The 27109-nt window shown below is 45.7% G+C and overlaps 2 long non-coding RNA genes and 1 pseudogene across 4 annotated transcripts; 2 read left to right on the top strand and 1 right to left on the bottom strand.

Annotated features, from left to right (window-relative positions):
• The first annotated feature begins 15381 nt into the window (after nt 1-15381).
• LOC141020909 (UDP-glucose 6-dehydrogenase 2-like) lies at nt 15382-15894 on the top strand (annotated as a pseudogene).
• A 3098-nt stretch (nt 15895-18992) lies between these two features.
• LOC109772630 (uncharacterized) lies at nt 18993-23239 on the top strand. 3 transcript variants are annotated; one of them, XR_006671683.2, is made up of 8 exons: nt 18993-19476; nt 19725-19834; nt 19922-20290; nt 20454-20548; nt 20638-20661; nt 20794-21072; nt 21535-21734; nt 22956-23239. It is a non-coding gene; the product is annotated as an uncharacterized lncRNA (long non-coding RNA). The 3 variants fall into 3 exon arrangements; XR_012204121.1 differs by lacking the exon at nt 20638-20661; XR_012204122.1 differs by lacking the exons at nt 20454-20548; nt 20638-20661.
• A 376-nt stretch (nt 23240-23615) lies between these two features.
• On the bottom strand, nt 23616-26005 carry LOC120976414 (uncharacterized). Its single transcript, XR_005771818.3, has 2 exons — nt 25343-26005; nt 23616-23938 (listed from the first exon to the last, which is right to left on the bottom strand). It is a non-coding gene; the product is annotated as an uncharacterized lncRNA (long non-coding RNA).
• Nucleotides 26006-27109: the final 1104 nt, after the last annotated feature.

Genomic DNA, 27109 nt, shown 5'->3' on the forward strand with positions numbered 1-27109 from the left:
ACTGCCAAGCTGGACGCCTTGAGCTCGCATAATTGTCCTCGTTTTGAAATTTGCATCATCGTCATAACCCGTCAAGTTCGAGGCTAATTTTTTAAATATTTTTTAGAAAAATTGAGAAATAATACGACATTTCGAAAAGTTCGAGGCTAATTTTTTAAATATTTTTTAGAAAAATTGAGAAATAATACGACATTTCGAAAATTTATGAAAAACAATACAGCATCAAGCGTCGCTAAGCCCATTGGATCCAGTCGGCCATGCCTAGGCTAATTAGGACCCAGTCGACCTAGCCTAAGCCGATAGGCCGGTCGACCAGCGGCATTAGCATCAGTCAGCTGAAGCTGGTTAGTACTAATCGGTTTAGCCGAAACCAGTTAGTAGTAATCAGCTTCGCCGAAACCGATTAGTTCAAATCGGCTTAGGCAAACTCGACAGCTGCATGAGACCAAAATTTTCAACCGACGGCTGTATGGAACCATATTTTCGACCATAATTTTATCCCGCCACCCTCTCCCTAGTTAGCCGCAATTTCCCGCAACCTTTCCCTCCATATGTTCCGGCATTATCCTTCCCGCCAACCCTTTGTCGTCATTCTTTCCCACCAACCCTTTCCCTCCATTCTCTGTGAACATCACCTTCCCGAGAAGTGATACTCCAACGTATCTACTTTTCCAAACACTTTTGCCATTGTTTTGGCCCCTAATTTGCATGATTTGAATGGAACTAGCCCGGACTGACACTGTTTTCAGCAGAATTGCGATGATGTTGTTTTTGTGCAGAAATAAAAATTCTCAGAATTGGACGAAACTTTCGGGAGAATTTTTATATAATATATAAAAATACTGGAGCGAAGAACCACCGGAGAGGGGCCACCCTGGGTCCACAAGACACCAGGGCGCGCCCCAGGTGCCAGGCGCGCCCTGGTGGCTTGTTGGGGCCCTCGTGGCTCCGCCGACCCTAATTCCTGGACTATAAATTCCTATTTCCAGAGAAAAAAATAAGAGAGAAAGTTTCATCACGTTTCACGAGACAGAGCCGCTGCCACCTCCTGTTCTTCATTGGGAGGCCTGATCTGGAGTCCGTTCGGGGCTCCGGAGAGGGGATTCGTAGTCGTCGTCATCATCAACCCTCCTTCATCGCCAATCTCATGATGCTCACCACCGGGCGTGAGTAAATTCCTTCGTAGGCTTGCTGGACGGTGATGGGTTGGATGATATCTATCATGTAATCAAGTTAGTTTTGTTAGGGTTTGATCCCTAGTATCCACTATGTTCTGAGATTGATGTTGCTATGACTTTGCTATGCTTAATGCTTGTCACTAGGGCCCGAGTGCCATGATTTCAGATCTGAACCGTTTATATTTTCATGATTATATCTATGTTCTTGATCCGATCTTGCAAGTTATAGTCACCTATTACGTGTTATGATCCGCATACCCCAAAGTGACAATAATCGGGATTCTTTCCGGTGATTACTGTAGTTTGAGGAGTTCATGTATTCACTATATGTTAATGCTTTGTTCCGGTTCTCTATTAAAAGGAGGCCTTAATATCCCTTAGTTTCCGTATGGACCCGCTGCCACGGGAGGGTAGGACAAAAGATGTCATGCAAGTTCTTATCGCAAGCATGTATGACTATATACGGAATACATGCCTACATTACATCGATGAACTGGAGCTAGTTTTGTGTCGCCCTAGGTTATAACTGTTACATGATAAATGTCATCCACCATATGTCACCGATCCAATGCCTACGAGTTTTTCCTATATTGATCTCTGCTAAGTTACTACTGTTGCTGCCGTTACAACTGCTACAAAATCACTGTTGTCATTGTTACTACTGATGCTATTGTTTGCTACTGCTATCAGACCATCATATTATCGTGCCACTGATCACTCTGATGCAGATATTAAGTTTCCAGGTGTGGTTGAATTGACAACTCAACTGCTAATACTCACAAATATTCTTTGGCTCCTCATGTGTCGAATCAATAAATTAGGGTTGAATACTCTATCCTCGAAAACTGTTACGATCCCCTATACTTGTGGGTTATCAAGAAGCCACAGTAGGTATGCCTCCAGGCTCCGAGTGATCTGTGTCGCAGTCAAGGGGACTTGTGGATACCCCAGAAACTTCTAGATCTGTAGTCAGTAAGTAAATAAAGACAGTTAGTAAATAGAGAAGGTATATGTACAACCAGATGCATGACAAATAAAAATATGAGGCTGGTGAACTAACCTAGAAATGGAGCAACCAGTCAAACTTAGGTCCGTAAGGCTCCGAGACTAAGGCCGGAGCATCAGGGTAAACATCTCGGAAACGTTGTGCAATTTCCTGCTCTCGCCAGTGGGATACGAAACGCACTCTTCCATCCAGTTCCTCCACCCAGTCAACCCAAGTACATTGCAAACGTTGTTTGTTTGTAGGGAAGCATCATTGAATTAAATGTATTTACGAGTCATAAATGTGAAGTACGTGGATACTTTTTCCCCGTTGCAACGCACAGGCATTTTGTATCGGGCTGTCCTGGTGTTGCAACCTAGGAAGTACAAACAGGGTCCGTCGTCACCACAGATGAAAAACCTTGTCGAGCCTTACTTTTTGCAGGTTGCCTTATTTCTGTTTCTTTTAGAGGAAAGATAGCAATTTCATTCATTACAATCCTGTTGCACGGACCCTGCTAGATCGCGGTGCGTCGAGATCATAATTGCTACACTCAAAGGTTACATTGACCTTATTGCTGACATTTGCAAAAATTATATTAAAAAATGTTGCATAATAGCACGTGGAGCAATTTATACTTAATATTTCGCCCGCTGCGTACTATATATATATATATATATATATATATATATATATATATATATATATATATATATATATATATATATATATATATATATATATATATATATATAATAATCTCTCATCTCTCACTAATAATAATAATAATAATAATAATAATAATAATAATAATAAATAAATAAATAAATCTCTCCCTAATATATATATATATATAATATAATATAATCTCTCCGTAATAATAATAAAGCACGGATTGACTTTCTCGGGTTCACTGTCACAATACGCTTCTTCCCGTAAGGTTACGCTTTCACTTTGAATTAAAAACATATACACGAGGTGGTACTAAAACCGCTTGAGATTTTTTAATATCCGATGTGATACTAATTCGCTGATCATCAATAGATTTAAGGGTGACGCGTCTGGCCCGGCTGGGCCAAATTCGACCGCGTCCTGTTCGTAAAAGTGTGGATTTTTTGTCTATCCTCGAACTGACGGAAGCCTCGGCAGCCAACAAAAGACTCCCGGCCCAAACCGTGTCCCTCTCCCAAGTGCCAACATGTCGCCCAATCATCCTCCGATTGCTGCCTCCGCGTGCGCTCCAGGCGATGCAGGCCGAGGCAGCCGTCGCCTCCTTCATGCTCCCCTCCGGCCCACGCCCGCTCCTCACTCCGGCGAGTACTCCTCAGCCCCCGTTCCCCCGCCACCTCGCCATCCAGGTTTCCGAGATCGAGGCGACCGTGGTGTCCCGTGCCGCCAAGTCCGAGTTGATCTCTGACCGGGAGTCGGAGACCTCCGTGCTCCGGGATAAGGTTGCCGCCCTCGAGGCCACGCTTAGCGGTTCTTCCTTGCCGAGCTGCCGGAAGCTTTGACGGATGCTGCAGTTGCTGCCACTGGCTGGTCACGTCTCCAACACCGCTGCCGTCGCATATCCCGAGATTCCCGACGAATAGGACTTGGCGAAAGTCCTGGCCTCGGGTCGGTGACTCGCTGGTACTTGGCACAAGGTCGAGGGGCCGTGGCCGTTGAGCAGCAAGGGGGCTTCGGTGGACTTGAAGGTTTTGCTAGAAGGCACAGCACGCGGGCAGCCGAGGTCATGGTGATGGCCGGAGCAGCAGCAAGGTGGAGGGAAGCAGCTGACAGAGGTGGCAGGGGACTCATGGCAGAGGCTGGTCGCAGTGGAGGCCTCTGGCAGGAAGACTCAAGGCGAGCTCGGGCGTGGCAATAGAAAAAGGACCAGCGTCCATGGTGGACACAGGAGCAGGGAGGAAGGAGGAGGCTCGTCGGATTGAGGCCGGGGTCCACGGCAAGGTGCAGGCTACGGCGTGGGGCTCGACAGCTGCAGCCATGGTCGACAGCCATGGTCCAGGCTCGGGAGCAAGGGCAGCGACGACGCGTCTGGGCATGGCGCAGGCGAGGAGAGAAGGATGGAGAGGAGCCTTCAGTGTTCATCTGAATCATCTCGGCAGCAAAGCTCACATGGCGACGGAGGCGCACGTGGTGTTTGCATGTTGCTCATCCCATGGCCTCCCTCCAGGCATATGCTCTCGTGGCCACATGAGCCCCTGGGCGGCGTAAATACACGGCGTGCGTGCATGGAGTATGCACCAAGTACAAGTTTGATGGAGTAGCAGCTCCTTGACTAATCTTTGTCCAAAGTTTCAAAGCAATGATCGGTACGGCAGATAAAATTTGGAGCACAATGCTAAAGTTTCAAATTTTCAATGATCAGTATGGTAGGCGGACAGGCTTTATGAGTGCAAGTGGGCTGGAAAAACACAAAACGGTGTGCTAAATATAGTCCCGTGGAGCAGATGAATATTTTGCATCCCATGGTTTGCCTCCTAGCTACATCATGTGCGACGCACCCATCCCCGCGTCGCCAACCCTAGGCGACACGGGGGGCGACCACGTCGCCGGCCCTAGGCCCCCTCCCCTTGCCTCCTCCGTCCTGCCGCCGCCCGAGGTCTCACCGACGAAGCCTGGCCTATGATGGCGGCGGCGGGGCCTTATCCCTCGTGCGGTGGTCGTGTTTTTTCCGGGCGGCGGCGGCGCATCGTTCGACGCAGATCCGGCGGCAAGGAGCGGCGGGATCCCTAGGGCATGCGTGACGGCGGAGTCAGCGGAGGCGCAACCTCCCCGCGGCGGACTCGCCCCTGTGGCGGCGGCTGAGATCGCCGATCTGGTCTTGCCCAGATGGGCTTGGGCGGGCCGGCGGTTCTGGTGTGCATCTACAGGCGAGCGCGGTGGGCCAGATGGCACCGGCTGTAGGCACCGTGGTGGTGCCATCGTCGGTCAGGCGGCGGCGGCCTGGATTCCTTTCGTCCGGTCCCCGGCAGAGATGGCGGCAGTCCGTGCACGACATGCTTGAGGGAGGATCTTCGAACCGATCTCTGCTCTCAGCTAGCTGTAAGGCCGGCGGTGGCGGCGCTGTCTGCGTCATTCCCTTCTTGAAGGCATCGCCATGGAGAAATTCAAGGCCACTCTATGCTACCTCTGGGGGAAACTCTAGATCAGTAGATCGGATGACGGCGGTGCTATGGTGTCGTTTCCCTCTTTGGGGCGTCATTCGTGGAGGTGTACACGGACCGAGGGACCAGTGGAAGGCTTTTTGGTGGAGCGGTGCTTCAACTTACACATTGATGGCGACGGATCTTGGCGGCATGGCGCCATGAAGACTCGACGTCTGATGCGCGGAGATGGACTCGCGCAGGGAGGTGGCGCTGTCTGGCGTCGTGGTGGCGTCGACGGCAGCTAGACCGGGCAAGGTTGATGCAGCAGTACAGCACTGAAGATGGATTGGTGGCAGGTGGCTATGGCGGCCTCATACCCGGCAGGCGTCATGGTTGAGAAGTGCGCCGGACTGGTGGGTGCCCCATACCTTGCAGGCGTCCTGGTTGGGACCTCAGGTCTTAGATGGTAGGTTTGGCTGCGAGGTCTGTTTTGGTATTAGGCCTAGACTATTAGCATCCCTTCATCAACTGGATAGAAGTAGCAACAGATGTTGCCTAGACGGTGGCTTTAGTCTGACTGTTGTATTACTTTGTAAGGTCTTGTGTGAATAATTAATAAAGTGGCTGCATGCATCGTCCAGATGCAGAGGCCGGGGGTCCTCCTCCATTTCTAAAAAAAAATATGCGATGCGTGCTGCTTGCTATGGAGGCTCCCTAACATCTGCCACGTGTGGTAATTTTAAAGCAGTTGATATTTTTCTACTTCATTCTTCCTACACTATTTTTTTCCATATAATCCTCTATTTTTGGTCATGATATAGTAGCATAAAATGAAGCTATTTCGATGTGCTCGGGTTAACATCTTTGTTGGTCATCACATAGACATGCATATTTAATAATTTAATTTATCTAATTTAATTGATGACCTAAAAAATAACTACAATTTGACAATATATTTGGAGTGGTCTCTGATGTCCAATTTGATGTGTTAATGTTTTAATAGGATATTGCAAACAGATAATGCTTTATAGGGAACATATTTGGAGTTGATATTGCTAATCAACAAAGAAAGTGCAGCTTGTGATAGTGGTATGTCTGCACAGCAATTTTGCATTAAAATAAAGATATGGAAAGGTAGAAGCATGCGAATTGGAAGCTACAACTCAACAATGCATTATGAAAGATAAACTCTCAAATACCACACAAACCCTTAAATCTATATCTTATACCCGTTGCAACGCACGGGCCTTTTTGCTAGTAAAATAAAGCATGGATCGACTTTGTCGGGTTCACCGTCACAATACGCTTTCTTCTCATGTTATAATACGCTTTTACAATTTGTATGGACAAAATCGTAATAAAAACGATATAAACGAGGTGGTACTAATCTTACTACGTCCCCAACTAGCTCTGGTGTTTGAATCGTCATCCCTGCTGCGTCGCCCAACTGGGCCTAAATCCACGTAATATGGGCCTATTTTTTAAATAAAGTTATATGGGCCAGCTGGTCCTGTGGGGTAGTGGTTAGCGTAAAATAAAAATAGGTTTCGTATACATCAACAGCCAGCTAGCGCTTCTCGTACGTACGTCGTCGATCGGTCGTTACTATAGCAGGAGCAGCCCGGATAATTTTCGTACGTCTGTCGCCAAGCTGGGCCTCGCCAGTGTGTTATGGGCCAACTGGTCCTGATGTGCTGATGTAACAACTTTTAAGGATGCCACCAACTGAGCTATTTTTCTTTGTGCAAAAAAAAGGCCAGTATTCTAAGTCATAGTCCCACATTGCTTTTTGACATCAAATCACACCTATTTATATACACTTGAGTTGCCACAATCAACAAGCCATGGCATCAATAAATAAAAAGAGGGTTCGTTTAAGAGAAACGAGGAAATTAACTCAGCCTCGGAAAGAAGCATGGGGTGCCTGCCGGGCATGCGCATGAAACGGCTCGACCAGAATTATGAGCCAAATCAACCTGCTACTCTTGGTGAGACGTGTTCAGCGGAAAGATGACTAAATCTTTGAGAATAAACTTGGGCACGTGCGTGTAATCTGATCACACTCGAAATCCAATTAATATGAGTGACACATTTAAAATGTGTTTATATGCCTATTAAAAATGTTATATAATTTTTAAAAACCGTTCATGCATTAAAATTGTTAGTGTGGTTTTAAGAGTAAAACAGATCGAGGCTCCAGTCATTAAGATGGCACTCAAAGTAGCCCTTGACCTCCACCTCTCCTTTCTAACTGGCATTTGCTCAGTATGATGATGTAAACCACAACAGCGTGTACATAATAAAACTTGCAAAAGGGCGAAAGGATGAATAGGTTGATGACAATGAGGGGACGGAGCAATTGTGATAAGTGGCGAAATATAATTTTTGTTACCCCGTTGCAACGCACGGGCTTTTTTGCTAGTTATTTTTTAATAAATAATAAAGCACGGATCGACTTTGTCGGGTTCACCGTTACAATACGCTTTCTTCTCATGTTATAATACGCTTTTATAATTTGTATGGACAAAATCGTAATAAAAACGATATAAACAAGGTGGTACTATTTTTCGTAGTCGTCCTTCGCTGCCGTAATTTTGGTCTGTTCGCTCGTAGCTTTGTAAGTAATGGGCCAGAATATTTGTTATGGGCTGCTACAAGTTGGACCTCGCGACTGCCTTCCCCTCCCCTCTATTATGGCTGCAGCAAACAGAGTTTGCTTAAAATTAGTCCCACCCTGCTCTTTTAAATCAAATCCTAGCAACTTATATACCTTCAGAGTTGTGGGAATCAACAAGCCAGGAAAAGAGGGTGAGATATATGTGCGCCTTGGTGATTCAACAAGAGGCAATGGAAATCAACAGAGGAACGAAGGAGAGGGCAGATAGGCTCTGCGAGCAAGCAGCAGCGAGGCGGCTGGTTGCTTCTAGCCAGCCGATTAGTTTTTTTATTGTTTCTACAGCAAGCCGACGTGTTAGGTAGCTAGCGTTTCAGCATAGATCGGTTGTTTTCCAGGTGCATTCTGGATCCTCACACATGGATGTTAGCGTGCACACATGTGTTTGCTCTCCTTTCTTCTAAATAAAAATGTGCTTGCTCTCTAAACTATGCACACGCTGCCTTTTTATTTTAAGGTTGAATTTGACTCATCTATTTTATTTTTAGTTTGAATTTGACTCTTTTTTTATTTTTATTTTGAATTTGACTATGTTTATGTCCCTCGTGAACTCATACTGACGGGCTACTAGGACGCGGCAACTGAAAAGGTAACAAGCACCATACGTGGATGGATAAGGATTAGGCAATGTTGAACTAACATATATATGCAAGTATGGGCATACACGGTGAAAACATATATACTTGCACGTCCAATAAAAGTAAATACAAAATAAATTATCTTCAGGAGCTATTGATCCCGGTTCATGCGAGTGCATAACAAATCGTTGACGCCAAAACACAGATATTTACTTGTCATGGCAATAGAGTCTTTAGTTGTTCTCATTCTCAATGAAGATATTTATTATGTGTAATACATCTTCACCGAAAACAATCAATCCGTAAGGACATGCATCACCAAAGTTCTAGGTTGGATATCAACATTGATCTCTCCCTAATAATAAAGCACGGATTGATTTTATCGGGTTCACCATCACAATACGCTTCTTTCCGTAAATTTACGCTTTCAGTTTAAAAAAAAGGAAACAAAGAAACGTAACAAAGCAGGCCCGGTAGAAAAGGAAACCTTCCCGATTGCATCGGCCCTCATCTGATCACTTCTCCTTCCCGATTGGATCTCTTCCTGCTTATCCCAACCCATGGACGCAGTCTTTTCTGGACTTCGCTTCCTCAGCCTTGCTTCTCAACCATCGCGGCCTTCTCCTCCTAGCTCTCGGCCACCATGCTGGGGCCCTTCGTCGACGTCGTTTGCTCCGAAGAGGTCGGCGCCATAACCACGTCGATCTCGCTCGATGCGAGAATCATGCTGGCACAGAGATTTGGTGCTAGGGTTCCGTGGATGAAAGCGGTTTCAAGTGGTGGAGGGAGGTGGCTTCTGTGGCGGCGGATGCGGTGAGCGCCGGCTTCGATGTGCTGGAGCGGCAGCAGCAGCTACACGTCCCGCTTTGACGCCATCTGACACAAGCGTCGTGCGGCCGAGGTCCGCACTAGACGTGTGCTCGACTCCCTCGTCGCCACGATCTAGCTCTCCGTGACAGCTCCGTGTCGCGCTGTCAAGCAGTCTGAGACTACTGCCGATGTGTTGTGGAGATATGATGGGGAAGTGAGAAGCAGCAGGAAAAAACGTGCAGCGAGGGGCTTTTGTCCGTGCGATTGAGAGAGAACTAGCTTGTTCAGTGGTTAATTAAGAAGACTTCTAGACGAGTGGATATGAAGACCCTTCGAGGTTAGTGGATAAGAACCTCCACCTATATGTCACTTCAATTACATTATCTTTTTCATGCACTATCAGCTCATAAGAAAACACAAATACTCAAGCCTGGCTGCAGTCGAGCATATAACTTTTGCCAAACCATGCATGCCTAGGATCATTGATCAATTATTGAAGAAGTGCACGGTATTGAGGTTTCAAGCAAATTAGTATCAACCATGATTGCTGAGCCAGGTCTGCTGTCCCGAACACAGTTTCAGTTCGAGGCCTATAAATCGTTTTCCTAAATCTCAAACTTCCTTGCTCTAATCGCCAGCATGTGGATTCATTAGAAAGCTCTGAATAAAACGGCTTGATACCTAATGTCTTATCACAAAATACCTAGAGCTTGCATGCTCACGAGATATGAAAATCTTGGTTGCCTTCTTTTTGTAAATTTAGCAGAAGTGTGCAGGACGTGGAAGACAACTAGGTGGAGACTGGCGCACTTAAGTAGTTCGAAGTTGTGTTCTTGACTGTTTTTTTATTCTTTTGCAGACTATTTCCACGTGGGTCTCGGCGAAACTAAGTATCCTGACATTGATCAGTGTGGTGAGCCATGCCTTCCGTACGATGCAAGGTAGAAAACACGATTTTGTTGTTGTCGACATTCGTAACACCGACCCACCTTTTGTTTGAGCGTGCAACGCTGGTGCAGTTCATTTATAACCACCAAAAAGAAATTCCATTCAGAAAACTTCTGGTCCGCTCAGCCCATGCATCACAAACTGATCGTAATTTGTATACTAATGTATGGTAATCCAAACTGGTACTTTTACGATGACTTGGATCGCTGGACCAATAGTAATAGAGAGTAGCAAGTAGTAATGCAATTACCATCTATCCTAACTAAAAAATATTACCAACTAATTTGTTCTCTATAAACGTACGCACCAGACCATGACCCGTACACACAAAGAATTTTTGATCGATTGACTTATTATTACACCGTAACAAGATTACCTTAGGTACCCACTTAATTCATTACCATCCATATGTTGGTTCATTACTATGTGCGCAAAATATTACGAGGGATTTGATTTGATGGTGCATGGGACCAGAGGGGTGTGGTGGTAACCATTTAGATGGCGTTACTATCTCTGCTCCGGTTTTTACTAGAGTGCTAAAAGAAAACGTGTTGGGTAGGACTAAAGGGTGTGTAACCAATGTAAACAAGTTACTATCATCGCTAAATTATTACTATACCACGCAAGGAACGGGGCGGGCGGGGGACCGAAGGGTTCCCCGGTAACCATTTTAATTTGATTACTATCTTTTGCAAAGACTTTTACTAGGGGCCGAGAGAAAAGGTCGTTCAAGCGGCTTCCTGATCTTACGACAAGTTTGATCAGTACGATGATAATTTAAGAAGGGACTATACATACTAGATTTGGAGCTGACAGATTTCTTCACCATGTGTTGTTGATCATTTTTATACTTTTGAATTGGTATTCACCCTATGCATCTCATATCTAAGAACATGGTAACATGCATTGGTACAAAGATGTTCGAAACATACAACTTTGGGTTGAGTTTTCTTTCTAGAGGTACAACCTCACTTTATTCATCAAACAATGGTACATGATCTTGAGTTGGTTCATGTTGTATCTTGCTGGTAAGATATCGGATACACCGCTTTTGAACTAACTTTATATGAAGGAATAATAAGCTATATAATTCTTATTGCACAACAAGTCTCCGGCAAATATATGAGATGTGGAATATACAAAATACAGTATTTACAGAGTGTTATGTTTTATTTGCGTGGTTGAATCTCTTGAGGTTACTGTAGTACCTCTAATAAAAAGTGATCTGAATGGTTCAAATTTAGATGATAATTTACTTTATCTCTTTTCATGTGAGTCTACAGTAGCCTGTTCGCTAATAACAAAAGCCTGTTGGCTAATAACAAAGCCGGTAGCTTGCATGTGCATTTTATGGTCCTCTAAATTACGGTGTGTTTTGTTGATTTCCGCTTTTCGTTTCTAAACAATTATTGTAGGCCGGTTGTTTATAATGTTATAACTATGTTTGCTTATATCACTCCATAATAGTTGACCAATATTGTATATAACAGCTAATATTTTCTCAATTGCAGTAATTGGCTATAATTCTCACATTTCCAATTTTTACTCTTGATGACATTGCTATAGAAAATTAGGTTCGCAAAGTTATATTTTTTCCAAATTCATAAATGTAGTCAATTATGAATTGATTTCCCGTTGCAACGCACGGGCATGTTTGCTAGTAATAATAAAGCACGGATTGACTCCGTGGTTCACCGTCACAATACACTTCTTCTCGTAAGTTTACGCTTTCAGTTCGAATTTAAAACATATATCTGAGGTGGTACTAAAGCATTGGTCGCTTCTGGTCATACGTCAATTTTCGTTCAGATTGTTGGGAACCGAGAAAGGGAACGAAACAGCCCATCCAGAAAAGGCCAAGCGAACGAAACAGCCCATGAGCCGTCCCTTACACCCACGTAAAAACGTTTCGTAACCCTCAAAAAGAAAACGTAAAAAAGTTTCGTTTTTATAAGAACCGGAAACACCTACGGTCCACGCACCGGTTGGATCCTGCCTTTTCGATTGGCTTGATTCACATAACATTGGATCGATTGTGATCTCTCGTCTTAGGTCCACTGCAACCGAGGTGAGAGCGCTCGCAATCGTCGGCAAGACTGGCAGCGGCGGACAAGGAGCTATTTAATGGATTCATCACCTGACGCAGCACGGCCGTACGTGGAGACGGACATGGAGCAGGACGAGGGCCATCGAGATTGAGGCGTCGGCTAGCACAGCCACCATGGTTGAAGTTGACGATGATAATGGCAAGGATGTAGATGCAGGTGGGACTGGACGCGGAGAACGAGCTCTGTGCAAGCTGCATGGATTAGCATCTAGCATGACGATGACCTGCCGCTGGGACCAGTCGGGACCGGACCGAAGTGCCCAGCGGGCCTGTCCCCCTGAACCGGACCGGCGAGGCGAAAGCTCGGTGAGGGTGAGGGATCTAGCGACGGCGAGGGAGCGCTAGCTGCGTGTGTGTAGCTCGGTCAGGGTGAGGGATCTAGCGGTGGCGAGGGAGCGCTAGCTGCGTGCGTGTGTGTGCGCCTTTGTGCGTGCTTGCGTGCGTTTGTGCCATGCCCTGTCCTAAAGAGCAACTCCTCCGGATGCTTGCTGCAGACAAAGAGGCAGTCCATCTATGGTAGCGTCTCATCCTGTGGAACTCCGCCGCCCGGCGGCACCGTCACCACATACTATGTACGTACATCGTTGCTTCAAATTTCAGATTACTAATCAGCTTGTACTGCAATACCAACTGTACGTACATCATTGCAAATTTAGACATCATCTGTGGGGGACGACCATGACGAGATCAACTTATTGTTCCTGCGGGCACAAGACGGGGCACACCAACGTATATGTGCTCACCGATGTGTTTGTCGGCACCCGAGATGCCCTTGGAACCAACACATGTGAACTGAGAGATTGCTTTAGGAAGAAGGAAGAAGCAGTTGTTTTGCCTGCACAAACTTCACAACTTTTCTCTTCTATTTCTCTGCTATTTATTCAGACTCGCAAAACAGAACCGAGCTTCATGGCTTCTGACTCTGCGTCGTCGTGATCAACAACGCTGATGGCTTCTGACGGTGCTCGGGTATGCGGTGGTTCACTCAGGGGGTTGCCGGTGGTCGCAACGACGAGGAACGGCAGCCGCGGCGACTGTGCTTTGTCGGACCTGCTTGGAGACTCGGTCAAAAACCGGATCGGACCGAGAGTTTGTCGGGCCTAATTTTCATAACCAGACCGACCAGTTTTCTCATCAGTCAAGGATGCCATCGACGGCTAGCTGTGGACAACCGCCTCACCGCCTCGAGAAAATATGGATGCAAGGGATTCCGCTACAAACATTGCGGAGTCTGTGCGGTTGCGGTGCCGTGACATCTACAATACGTGGAAGAAGCTCTCGGTGTTATTTACAGATGATGTTAGGGGTTTACAGACCAGAAGTTTCAACCTCCTTTTTAAAAAAGAAAAAAAAAGAAGAAAAAAAATCTACTTTTGACTGGTCAATCTGGTTTGTTGACCACTAGGCGGCTTCATGTTGTGCTACAGTGCACTACAGAGAGGTACATAGGTTCATCTTTATATTTTGAAGTTCAATATTGACTCCTTGATCCCGTTCTTAGGGTTCACGATTGACAATTGATTTTGGGCTATGGAACTAAAATGCCTACTCTGTGACTGAATATTTATGAATATCTTAAAAAGAGAACAATTCAGAACTTAGATTTACAATATATTTGATGAATCTGTCTAATCTATACTTGAAATTACAGTGTATAATTCGTTTGGATAGTATATATTTGATGGAGCCGTCTAAGTTGGATCGTTGGATTTGAAATACAGTGTATGGTTTCCTTCCAACTTGCTATTTCAAATTTACTTATTTTAAACTCTATAATAATAACAATTATAAACATCATAATAATCTAGACAATATCTTCCAAGGTATGTTTTTTTACATCTTCTTATGTTAGTTTGATGTGAGATGGGATGTAAATACAGGCCTCTAAATAATTTAGCAGAGTTGTTATTTACACATCCGTAGGGTATCATTGTCAAGGGTGAGATGAAGTATAAGCGGTGCCAATGTAGGATCCATTTTCAAATTGAGGACGTGGACCGATGGAGAGGGTTCTTCAGGGTAAGGGTGCTCGATATTTTTTTGGAAAAAGATATGGTGTCGGCAATCGGCGCATTGTGCAACCACACAAGTGTCATCTATTCTCGTCAAGGAGTGAAGATGTACAACCCACTGCTTATGTGGTGATGACATCATAAATGTGCCGTATGCTCGTCTTGTTGTAGAGTTGTCTTATTTTTTTTCTCCGTTGCAACGCACGGGCATTTGTGCTAGTCTTTTCCTAATCCTAATCCTAATCCTAATCCTATCCTAATCCTAATCCTATCCTAATCCTAATCCTAATCCTATCCTAATAATAATAAAGCACGGATTGACTTTGTCGGGTTCACCGACGCGTCCTTTTTGCAGAAAAGTCCCTGTAGTTTTTAGGAATCAACCCACACTCAAATAAATAACGTTTGTGTGTTGTGTCCAGTTTTTTTTTGTTCCGTCTGTTCATCTTGGTCTTTCTCGGTATGTTAAACTCCCCTCTCAACGTGGACTCTTAGTTGTAGTCCAACTCTTCATCCCACGTCTCCTCTAATTTCTCTCATAAATATCGGTTTAATACACATCTCCAAGGCACGGATCGCCGGCTGCAATAGCGACCGGCTCCCCATCTACGAGACCGGCCTTGACGACGTCGCCAAGCAGTGCCGCGGCCGCGGCCGCAACCTCTTCTTCAGCACCGACGTCGGCGAGGCGGACTTCGTCTCCTCTCCGTCAACACCCCCCACCAAGAGCCGCGGCCTCGGCACCGGCAAGGCCGCGCGCCGATCCTGACCTACTAGGTGAGCGCACGCATGATCGTCGACATATCCCACTCCAACAAGATCATGGTCGAGAAGTTCACCGTGCCCGTCACCGTCAAGACCGCCAAAGCCATCGAGAAGATCCTCGCCCACAACGGCCATGGCGTCCTGAACCAAATCCTGTCCAATCGGGAGGTTCCTCGCTGAGGGCACCACCGTGAAGGTCCTCAAGGACGTCCATGGAGGCAGGCCGCAGGTCATCGGCATCAACGACTGCAAGAGCCGCTTCATCTACCGCGTCGTCTCCTCCATGTTCAACACCGTCGCCGTGAAGAAGGTGGCCATGCTAGGTTCGCCTTCAAGAAGGATACCGGTGACACCCGCGAGACACCGGTCATCGACATGTGCCTAGGTTTGCTTGGCGACAAGGCCGTCGTTAGCATCTACGACCCGCAGGTGAGGCGTGACCTCACCATGAACAAGTTTGACTGGGACCACGCGCACCCTCGCCACCTGCAGCCGGTGGGCCGTGGGCGAGCCCGCTGGGCAGCCCGTCACCGTCACGTCGGACGCGTACGAGGCCGTCCACGATGCGCACGCCGTCTGCATCCTGACCGAGTGGGATGAGTTCAGGAGCCTCGACTGCTGGCGCATGTACAACGTGATGCAGAAGCCGGCTTTCGTCTTCGCCCTCGCAGGATTCATCATCTATGCAATTGGCAAGCCGCTTGACCAAGCCCAGTGGCTCAAGGTCATGCCAGCCGTCGCCTGAGGCGATGCACACTGATAGCCGCGCGTCGACGAGCGTTCTTCTTACTAATTAATAGCAACAAAAAGCATCGATGAATTTTAAGAGAAGTCTTATGTTATAAAAACCGAAAATCTCATAGATAGTAGGACTTATCTGTAGAACTTTTCTGTTTCCCCCGTCAAGCAGACAAGACAGAAGCATCCAAAGGAGTTATTAGTACGGAGGAGAGGGCCTAAGCAAAAGCAGGGGGCAGATCAACGAGGTGGTACTTGCACTAATATGTTTGATGCGAGCTTAGTGCATTCTTATTCTATTAGTTAAATTTAGATTTGTACAGCTATGTTTCATGAGAGAGGACATACTTTTACTTCCTATTCTCTGCTGGATTAGTTCCAAATTACAAGGATACAAGTGTTCAAAAGTTAACTAAGTGAAACACTGAACATGTTAGTTGATGACCTCCGACTAGCAGTTATGTTCTTCTCTCTTCGGGTTGTGTGGCATGGATTACTGAATTTTAAAGAATATATATGTTTTAGCATTTTTTATGATGTTTTGTTCAAGCAAAGAAGAAACGTAACTAGGCTAGAATTTTTGGAAGACAATATCCGTATAATATGTCTTGCTGTAAATTAATTACTGTATTTATGGCTTTTCATTGTGAGAGTTAGATGACCTGAAACTGTTAAATGAGATGCGTTTAATTTCACCCCACAAAAAAAAGATGCGTTTAATTTCAGTTATCAATCTCTAAAGTTGGATCCCTTGACCAGTCTGCGATTTTGTATATGTTGTGCCACATATCTTATTAAAGATTTGCCGTCTTCAGTTCATTAAATCAGTTTTTCTTCTCTCCCACGGATGCTTCATGTCATAAGTAGTTTGCGAGTCATTTTAGTATTCTTGCAGATCTCTGCAATAATGTAGCTGCAACTGGTCGAACATATACTCCTACTAATTTGTTAGCTGCTCTCAAGTAAGGCACTTCTTGAGTTAATCGTTGACGGTCAATATTAAGCATTCAACATTCTAATTATCATTTCGGCAGCTCTATGCACTTCCTAAATTAGTGGTCGGCGATCAATATTAAGCAATCTACATTCTAATTGAGCCATATAATGTACTATATTTCTTTATCCTAATGCCACCAAGTAATCTGCTATGCAGCTTCTCTATCATGGTTTCTTTGAAAATGACTAGCCATAAAAAATAATACAATGTTCATGTTTTCATTTTTCATATAGGATGTCAATCTCTTTGGAGATCACATGACCTATTTGGAGCACAGTTTCATGTCCCTTCAACGCATTCTTGCATCTAAATTATTGGGTTGGCATGAAGTGCGTACATACTAAAAGAATAAGTTACTTTCTTTTAATGTCAGATTTTCTCGAGCTTTATTAATCCTGACTATGATAAATATAAATTCACTCAGTACAAAAATAATAGTCATGAAAAATTCTAGCTCATGCAGTTGCGTGGATTGATGACTAGCTCAACTGCTCTATTGCCACCGCTTGTAACCATGCCATTGGCCTCCCCCGGCTTCTCCTTATCAACTGTGATCTCTGATTTTCAGGTAAAGTCCTCCCATGGTAGCCTCCCATAAAAGCACTTAACCCTATCAGGTAGCCGGTTATGCATCCCATCGATTTCTCCCGTTGCAACGCACGGGCAATTTTCCTAGTAATAATAATAATAATAATATATATATATAAAATAAAGCACGGTTTGAGTCTGTCGGGTTCACCGTCGCGGCATTTTCTGGTAATTAAACCCGCAGTCCAATATTAATCGGAAAACGTTTGTTATCACCCGGATGAAAACAGCCTCGCTTAAACCGCTCGCTACGAGCGACACGTGTCCCGGTCAGGCCCGCCCACGATCAACCTTATCTTCTCGTCTCTTCCACCTGACTCGGTCGATCCCCTTTCTCTCCTCGTCCCCACCGCCCGCTCCCTGCTCTGGCCGCCGCCACCACCGCACGGTCTCTACTCCCGCGGCCATGGATGCACTCCAAGCAACGGCACCCAAGCTCCAAATCGATGCGCCTCCCAAGCTGCCAATGCGCCGCTACCCCCGGCTGCAACGCGAGCTGCCCAAGCCCACTTCCCGGCGCTGCGTTTGCAGCGCTCGTCGGTGATGCGTGATGGGGGGTCGCCGATGACTACCGGCGATGCAGCACTGACGCCGCTGCAGAGAGGCACAGGGCGCGGTGATGCAGCTCTTCTTCGGAGCTACAACAGCTGCGTTGTGTCGGTCGCGGGGGCTGCAATGGAGCACCGCCGCGGTCATCAGGCTGCAATGGAGCTCCGCCGTTGATGCATTGGAGCGCCGCCGTGGTCATTAGGCTACAGCGGAGCTCCGCCGTTCGCCGTTGATGCATTGGAGCGCTGGCACGGTCATCGGGCTGCAATGGAGCTTCGTCGGTGTTGCGTCGGCGACCGCGACGGGCCAGCCATGGCGGTTGCAATTCTGGCACTGCAATGGAGCTCCGCCGGTGCTGCGTCGGCGACTGCGACGGGCCGGCCATGGCGGTTGCAACTCCGGCGCTGCAATGGAGCTCCGTCGGTGCTGCTACGACGACCGCGACGGACCGGCCATGGCGGTTGCAACTCCGGCGATGCAATGGAGCTCTGTCGGTGCTGCAACGGGCCGGCCATGGCGGTTGCAACTCCGGCGCTGCAATGGAGCTTCGTGTGTGCTGTGACAACAACCAGGACGGCCCGGCCATGGCGTTGCAATGGAGCTTCGCCGGCCTCCCTTGGAGCTTTTGCTGCACCCCTGCGCTGCATTGGAGCTTCGCCGGGGCTGCGATGCAACATCCGTCGCCGGCCACCTGTGCTGCGATGTAACATTCGTCGTGGGCTGCCTTGTGCTGCGATGCAGCCCTCACCGGCGTTTGCTGCCGTCGGCGACGTAGCAGCGAACTGCTGCGTGTGCTCGGGAGGAAGAAAGCGACGGACCGATGAACTCGGGGGAGGAAGGAAGCGACGAAGCGTTGATCCATCGAACAGCTTGGGCGGGATAGATGGGACGGCCACCTACCCGACGGATTTTCTGAAGAAATCAGCTGGATGACGCCTAGCACCGGCCGCTACAGAAGAAAAAACGGTTCACTGAAAAAAGGAACCCGTACGCATCTGCCTCCTCAACTCGAACCCTCGCCTTTGCCCATGCCGAGCCCTCGCCGCCACTGCAGCACCTCAGCCCGCTCGCCGCCCCGGTCGCCGCGGTCGCACCTCAGCCCGCTCGCCGCCCCGGTCGCCGGTGTCACACCTCAGCCCGCTCGCCGCCCCGGTCGCCGCGGTCGCACCTCAGCCCGCTGGCCGTCCCCGCCTCCGCGGTCGCACCTCTGCCCGCTCGCCGCCCCCGTCGCAACCCAACGCCCCCCTCCCCCACCCCCCTCCAATGGATGCCGCCCCAACTACCTCATCCAATAGGACGCCGGCCGCGGCGTCACAGCTTCTTCAACGTATGCCTCACAATGGGGCTCGCTGTGCTGCTGGCGGACAGCCGCGGCCTCGCTGGTGTGGTGCGGGACTTCCAGATCACCCGGCGGCTGGGGTTGGAGGATGGCGTTCCCACAACTCCTCATCGGGGGTGAGCGCGGCATGGAGCAGCAAGCCCATAGCTCCCTCAACCATCATGCTATTCTCTTCTTGTTATTCATCCTGAATCTATCGTGCACATACAGTACATGCTTATGTACTGTCTCAATGATTATCCTTTTTTTTTAGGATTCAACTTGCGTTTTGTGCAATGTCATATACTCAATCAACAAATTCTCAGTTTTTTTTGCGGGATTTGTGTTTGTTCGGATGCTTAGGTCGATTGCGTGTTTTATGCAGTTCCATAGGGGCTGCAGGTGCAGCTGCATCAAGCGAATTGGCCGACGGCGTGCAATGCATAGACAAAGCAGAAGTCAGTATGGAGCAAATACGAGTTCGGTTGCTCTTCTGTACGACTACTACATTTAAATTTGGATAGCTATTTCTCTAAATGTAGCCAGGGCACTGGATTCATTTTCTTTTCTTTCTTTTTTCAGGACAATTTCACTTTGATTTTGTTGTTAGTGACTGATTGAGGCGTCACTCCCACCACGGCGGTGACGGCAACCTTCCCCCTCCAGCCACTGTGGCCGCAGCGTGCTCCAACGCCATCTGACACAACCGTCTTGTGGTGGAGGAGGGCCACCTCGAGCACATCGGGAAGCGGTGAGCGTGTTCGCCACATGTTCTGCCGAGTCATCGATGTCATTTTCTAGGTTTGTGAGTGCACTGTCTGGTGCTTCTTTTTACGGTGTCCGTCAACACAAGCACAGCGTGTTCCAAGTATTAACTGAGAGAGTGTGCTCCCATTGGGTTCTGTGGCCGGTGAGGCATAACTGGAAGTTTCTCTGATGGTCGACAACAAGGTGCCCCACTGCTCTGAATATTTACATGGTTAATGTGATTTGAATCATCAAAGGTCTGCGCGTTGGTAATGGTTGAAAAATTCATTGCATTAGAGAAAACTGAACGGTCTATCAGTTCTCTAATAATACATATTACAGAATGTACCTTTCTATTCGATCGTAGGATCACTGCACAACAGGCTTTGGAGCAGGCTCTGATTCACAGAGAACTCCCCAGCAACCTCACCTTTTGTGGATTTTAGATGGACATTGAATCCAGTAAGCCTCCAATAGATAAACAAAGTCAATTTTCTGTTGGTAGTTTGCATGACAGGGTTCTAGCTAATTTATGATTGTGCCTACAACAGACTACATCTGCCTGAAGATTTGAGGTGTGACTCAAATTTCGTGCTGTTAGAAATCAACAATGGAGATTTTAGTTTTTTTCATGTATATTCGTATGGATTTCAAGTTTAACGAATCATAAAATTTTATTCTATAATCAGATCTTGGTATGTTTTCAGATTTTTCAGAGAAGAAAGAAGTCTAGAGGCGTGGACGTATATTTTTAGGGGGGAATCAAGTCTGCAGAATATACACTAATTTGAGGAATTCAGATGTTACCCATGGTCATACAGGGAAAGTGTGAAGCACTCTAGACAATTTTCCGCATTTCTCATCCAAGAAACCGTTACATTTATGATCTTTTCTATAGAAGAAGGAAGGATATATCTAAGGAGCTATATGAATTTTGCCTGGACCAGGATTATGCAGACCGTAATCTGATTACTAAGTGGAAAAAGGTCAGTTGCCTCAGCTTCATATCATTTGAGCTAGGGACCAAGACGGATGAGGTTGATTTGGCTTGATCATGCCAAAGAAATTTACTTCTTTTTCGGAAAATGAAAGCATGTTTTAGAAGTTCAGGGTTAAGTTACCAAATCTGAGCTTTATAGAAAGCAAAGAGAATCAAGAGAACCAGAGTAGGATAATAAAGGTTCACATGGATGTAGTAATATGTCACTATCAGCTAGCTCAAGTATGTATGACTTGTAGGATAATACAGGTTCACATATATGTAGTAATCTGTCACTATCAACTAGCTCTAATTGAAATTCTTGGAGCAGTTTCATTTGCAAATAGACCAGCTACACGGGCACACACATACACCCTAATTGAGATATCATATTACTTACATGATGTGGGTTATTCAGGTTATTATGATAAATTTTTTGACTGATCATTGTACACTGACAAATGGCTAGGCTTCCTTTAGATCCAATGTACTCCAAGGCATTGATAGTGTCTACCGAATTCAAGTGCTTGGAAGGAATGTTGATTGATGTTCGTAGCTACACTTGTCTGCAATGAGACGACGTACAGGAGCAATAAGAAGGATCTGATGATGTACTTATGGGCTGCCGAGCAGAACCACAAATAGCCGTGTCTCCTTTGCTGCATCAAGGTCAGGAACCTCCAGATTCATTGCTTCTTGGTCTTTATTTTGTTGGTAAATAAATCGTAGTGCAGTGAATAACATAGAATGGATCAGAGGGACTTGAGATTTTTTTATGTTAGGTGAATAACAGAATTTTTTCTTTCACATAGCATTCTGTTTTTCTATTCCAAACGTGCTTGCCAATGTGCTCTTTATCGAACAATCTTTTGGCCTTCAAAGTTTAGAACCACTGTTTGTCACAGTTTTTTAGATCGGTTGTAGATTTTATTGACCCCCTCACCTAAACGTGGAATTGAGTGATTTTTTTTACTTTCAAAAGCTTAAGTCAATAACCTTATGGAGAAAAAATTATTAAAAATTTGGTAAAAAATTCAGAGGATAAATTGAAGAGAGAAGTTTCATTGTCCCTGTTTTGGAGCTTATATTTTTGTTATCGAGAGCTGGTTTGTTGTTCCTTTTGTGCAATTAAGCTCGTGCCGCTGGAACCATGGTGTACATTTAATCAAGGCATCGGGGTCCACAGATCTTGTTACGACACGAAAAATGTTTGATGATTATCATTGCAGACGCCCTCAAGCTCAGGAATACTCTTACTATGTCTTTGATTCTGTTAAAGACCCAATATATGAGGTGCTGCCTCTCTTGATGCTGAGCTATTTAGAATTTGGTATTTCACATATTTTTTTGTCTGGCCAGTAAATTGAACAAACATAACTGCAGGCCATCTGCTCCTGCGCAATGAAACTATTTCAAAATTCATATTGTGTTTGACACCCTGAACCACTTTATTAGATAACAGATTATAACTTCCACTTCTTTTTTATGCTGGACCATGATGAATCAACAATTCATTAGATAAAAAATTTAATCCCTGGAGAAAATCAGAGTATTTATTGACTATATATGCTCTATGGATGTCGACAAATTTGATTGCAGGGGCTAGCTATGCTTCATTTCAAGCTACTGTAATAACACTTGCTGGTTAGTTACCTCTGATCCTAGCAAGTGAAATTAGAACTGATACATCTACAGGATTGTTGTTTGAGTCGCACAGATTGACACATGTATGAATAAGTTTCAGCTTTAGATTGGTGTACTGATCATGGCTATGTTGTGGAAGAGTTTTTGCAGGCAGTGTTCGAAAGTAGCATACTTCCGTTCTCTGTAAATTGGTACTAGATAAAAAGGATGTTCCATTTTCTGTAAATTGATAGAAAATGGATGCAGGTGTGACCTTGGGGAAGAAAGAGCCGGACAGCAAATGAAAGACTGAGAGGACCAGGGATTCTTCTTTGCCGGTGGTAAGGTGGAGACCCCTGCTTAGGGAACATGTTGCGTACATCCTCGCTGCTTTTCTTCTTTCAGTTTTAGATACTTTCCAGCAGGCGTGTACCTATCTTGCTATGTACTGAATTCTTTGCAACTATATTGCAAACTGTATTAGGAGACAGATAATCAGGAAGACATATAATGTGTGTGTGTATTAATTAATTATTACCATCTCCTAGCTAGCTTGACGTGAAAGATCGAGGCAATTTTTTACTGTATGGATGTTGTGTCGCTGGTTTGTTGTCATGTTTCACGGACACTTTGTTTTTCATTTTCGGGACTTCATGTGAGTTTGGGCCGTGGCTCCCTCAAATCAAGTGGGATCAACACTCCCTAAGGCCTTGTTTGACAGGAAGGGATTGTGGAGGTTTGGAGAGGAGAGGATTCCAGGGGATTTGGTGAATCCCCCTCTTCCACCCAACCCCTTTGAAACCTCAAATCCGCCTGCAACCACACATCCCTCAAATCCCCCTCCATACAGAACACTGTTTGACAGGGAGGGATTTCCATATTGAACTAAAATGGTGTAAAACTGTTAAAAATCTAATCTTGCAACAGTTCTTCACATGAACAACATAATTTGCTTGACTTGGAACCAATATATCATCACATAATTGCAATGTCACATAACAGCAACATAATCGCTCACATCAGCATGACTTGGAACCAAAAATATCTCGTACGTTTTTGGCATTCACAAGTCCGAGGAAAGACATGCGTACATTTAAGCATGCTGAGAATACATAAGACATGCGTACATTTAAGCATGCTGACAACAATAGCGTCGACACAAAAGCAACTGACGAGACTCTCAAATAGAGACGATTTCGAGGGACCCTGCAAACGTCCCATTCTTCCTCTGCTTTGTTCCACTTCTCAACCTGGTTTAATGACACCAGAAAAAAAACTGATGATACTGAAGAAAACAAGGTAATGTTGCTACTGTTGACAAAATTATATCTCATTTCAATTCAATGCAGATATTTCTCATTCAATTTCAATTCCAAGACCCACAAACAGAGGAGCCAGTTGACAGAGGGAGTACTTATGTACAAGTAAATGATCAGGTATATTTCAAGTAAATGATATTAAGAGCACAACAACAATCAGGTATATTTCAAGGAATTATATCATGGCCTTGTTAGAGCTACATCAAGACCAATGGAGGCTGTAGACTGTTTGCAAAGGGAAAAGTACAATGAAGAAATAGTATGAATTATTGCATGGCCTTGTTAGAGCTACATCAAGACCAACAGAATACAGAAACTTCCAGACCGAACAGATTTTTCGTGGAAGAGAAAAATTCACAACAAAGTCTGATGAGCAAACAATTTATTTGCAGTTTGAAACAGTCACAAGGCAAGACAAACACAAGAGTAGTCTCAAGTAATTTCTTAAAAAAAATGTTCAGTAATTTCTTTAAAAAACTGTGCAGTAATTTCTTTAAAAAAATGTGCAGTCACAAACCAAATTGCCTCCCTTCTGAAACTCCAAACACTACTACTACACTGTCTTATCTTAAAAAGAATGTGCAATAATTTCTTTAAAAAACTGTGCAGTAATTTCGTTTGCTACATCCTCTGTCAGCCTAATAATCTACAGTACAAGAATAGAGGAAAACAAGAAATCTCCACCAACCAAATAAGAAGTCAACAATGCTTCTTGCTGTTGATGCTAAATAAACAAGCAAGCAGGTGCACAGCATTGTAGAACAAGACGGAGCGCTGCTCCAATATCCATTACAGAGTTGCAGAAAAGATGCACAAATGGAGACCAACTTTGTCCCCAGCAAAACAACACAATGCATCAAATACACATCTGTTCCTAAATCACAAACCCATCATAGATGGGCAAAACATCTCTTGATAAATAAAGATACATGTTGAACTCCACTCCACTCGTCTCAGTCGGATTTCACAGGCTCGTCGTCCTCCTCCCACACCAAGTTGATGCAGCCAACGAACCAACAAAGCATTGGCACCGATTCGGCAGTTCACATCAAGCATTACCACTACTACTTGCAGATAACCACATCAAGCATTACCACTACTTGCAGTTCACATCAAGATTCAGAGTCGACAGTGAATCACTAAACCAACGGTAACCTGCTACTAGATACAGGGGACACAATCTAAGAGGAGGTGAACTTGGTGATGGCTTTGGTGCCCTCGGAGACGTCATGCTTGGCGAGCTCGCCGGGGAAGATGAGGCGGCAACCATGGCCGGGCGGATTGAAGAACCCTAGACGACGAGGGGAAAGGAGGGGAGGCGAGGCGAGGGCTTACCACCGAGGAGAAGGCCAGTATGGCGGAGGAGGTACGCCGGCATAGAGATGTCGTTCGACGGCGTGTTGTGGAGGAATCGAGCGGTGGCGCGGTGAGCAGGCGGCGGCGGCGTGGTGTCGTTCCTCCCAAATCCGCGAGGCCCCCCTCGAGGGTTCTGTACCGCGTGGAAAGGAGGGTGTAGGAGGGGGTCGGAGGGGGTTGGGCCGTCGAATATCCGCGTACCAAATGGGCCCTCGCGGTTCTGTGGGGTTTCTGGGCCACGCGAGGAAATTGCCTTCAAAAACCCCTCGATCGTCTCCTACCAAACGAGGCCTAAATGTTAAGACGGTCCTTATTTAATGCTATAATCTTATATATGATGACATTAAGGGACAGTTTCCACGCCTTGCTCCTTCTTTTCATTCGGTTTTAGACTATTAGGTACTTTCCAGTAATCAATTTGCAAGTCGAACAATATGTGTCACAAATTGTTCCCCATTAAACGAGGTGAATGCATTAAAACCATTCCGCCCAGCCCCCTTTCACTCCTTCCCGATCAACCCGCTCCTTCCCGATCAATGTGTGCACTAGAAGGCATCGTTTGCCAGGCATGGGACTAACTCGCCCGCTGCAATGTCGGGCCAAGGGCAAGTCCCTCCGGCCGCATGTGACCTAGGTCGCCTAGCACCAATGGTGGCGAAGAGAAGTGACAACATGGATGGGTCGTTGGGGGCATGTGAAGATTATTTCTCCCGTTGCAACGCACGGACATATATATACACAAAAGAAACACAAACGGCCGGCGAGACGGTAAGAGTGATGGAAACGAAAGGAGACGACGGCCACCTGGATCTGGATGTTCTCGTGGTATCTCCATGGCAACTACGGTGTGGGGTTCTTGCGGCCTGAGGATTGAGGAAGAGGACAACTGAGTGGTCGACGCAGTGTTTTCTAAGTGAGGCGTGAAGAGCATATATACTAGAGGGGAGGTGGGGGTATGGTAATTACGCCCGCTGCTCCGTCTTCCCATGCATTTAATTACTACTCCTACTCGTCGGTTAATTAAGAGCTTCCATCAATTTTTCTGTTGACACACGAACGGAAGACAAATCAGCACTGGTACACGCACGATGGCTTCAGTACCGAATCTACTTCCCCATACGATCTTGCCAATCCGATTTTTGTACGATGGTTAGATGCTTAAAATAACGGCTGTGATTATGTGTCGTACCAAAATCATATGATTACATCGTATGTATGTATATATAGCAGCAGGTATCTTCGCGATATTAATATATTCTCCCTTTTCAAAAAAAAAAATGTATATAGCAGCACTCATTGCGAGAGAAAAAAAAAACTTGCAACGGGCACATATGAACTCCAGTCAGTAAAAAACAATGCATGGATGCTGGTAAATTTCTTTTCGGAATTACTCTGCATACGACACAGCATACCGTATGAAAATCGTATGCCAAACTATTGTATGTAGAGTAATTCCGTTTCTCGATTTTTTTTGTTTTCGGGGTGGATCTGAAATGACCAGTTTCTGGAAAATCTTGAAATTAAGGGTTTTTCCGCCCAAAAGAATTTAAATGGACTTCAAATTCGAAAAGAAAAACTGTGTATAAATATATAGAGATGCTAACCTACTGACTAACGTAACTCCCTCATGCTCGACTGGTCAGTTGGGCACACTCTTTCGCCAGGTCATGAGATTGGATCCTCTCGGCTGCAGACATGATCTCCACACCACACATACCCCAAATGAGAGTTTACACTAAGTGCTAG

The sequence above is a fragment of the Aegilops tauschii genome, chromosome 3 (assembly GCF_002575655.3).
Source record: "Aegilops tauschii subsp. strangulata cultivar AL8/78 chromosome 3, Aet v6.0, whole genome shotgun sequence".
Lineage (NCBI taxonomy): Eukaryota > Viridiplantae > Streptophyta > Magnoliopsida > Poales > Poaceae > Aegilops > Aegilops tauschii.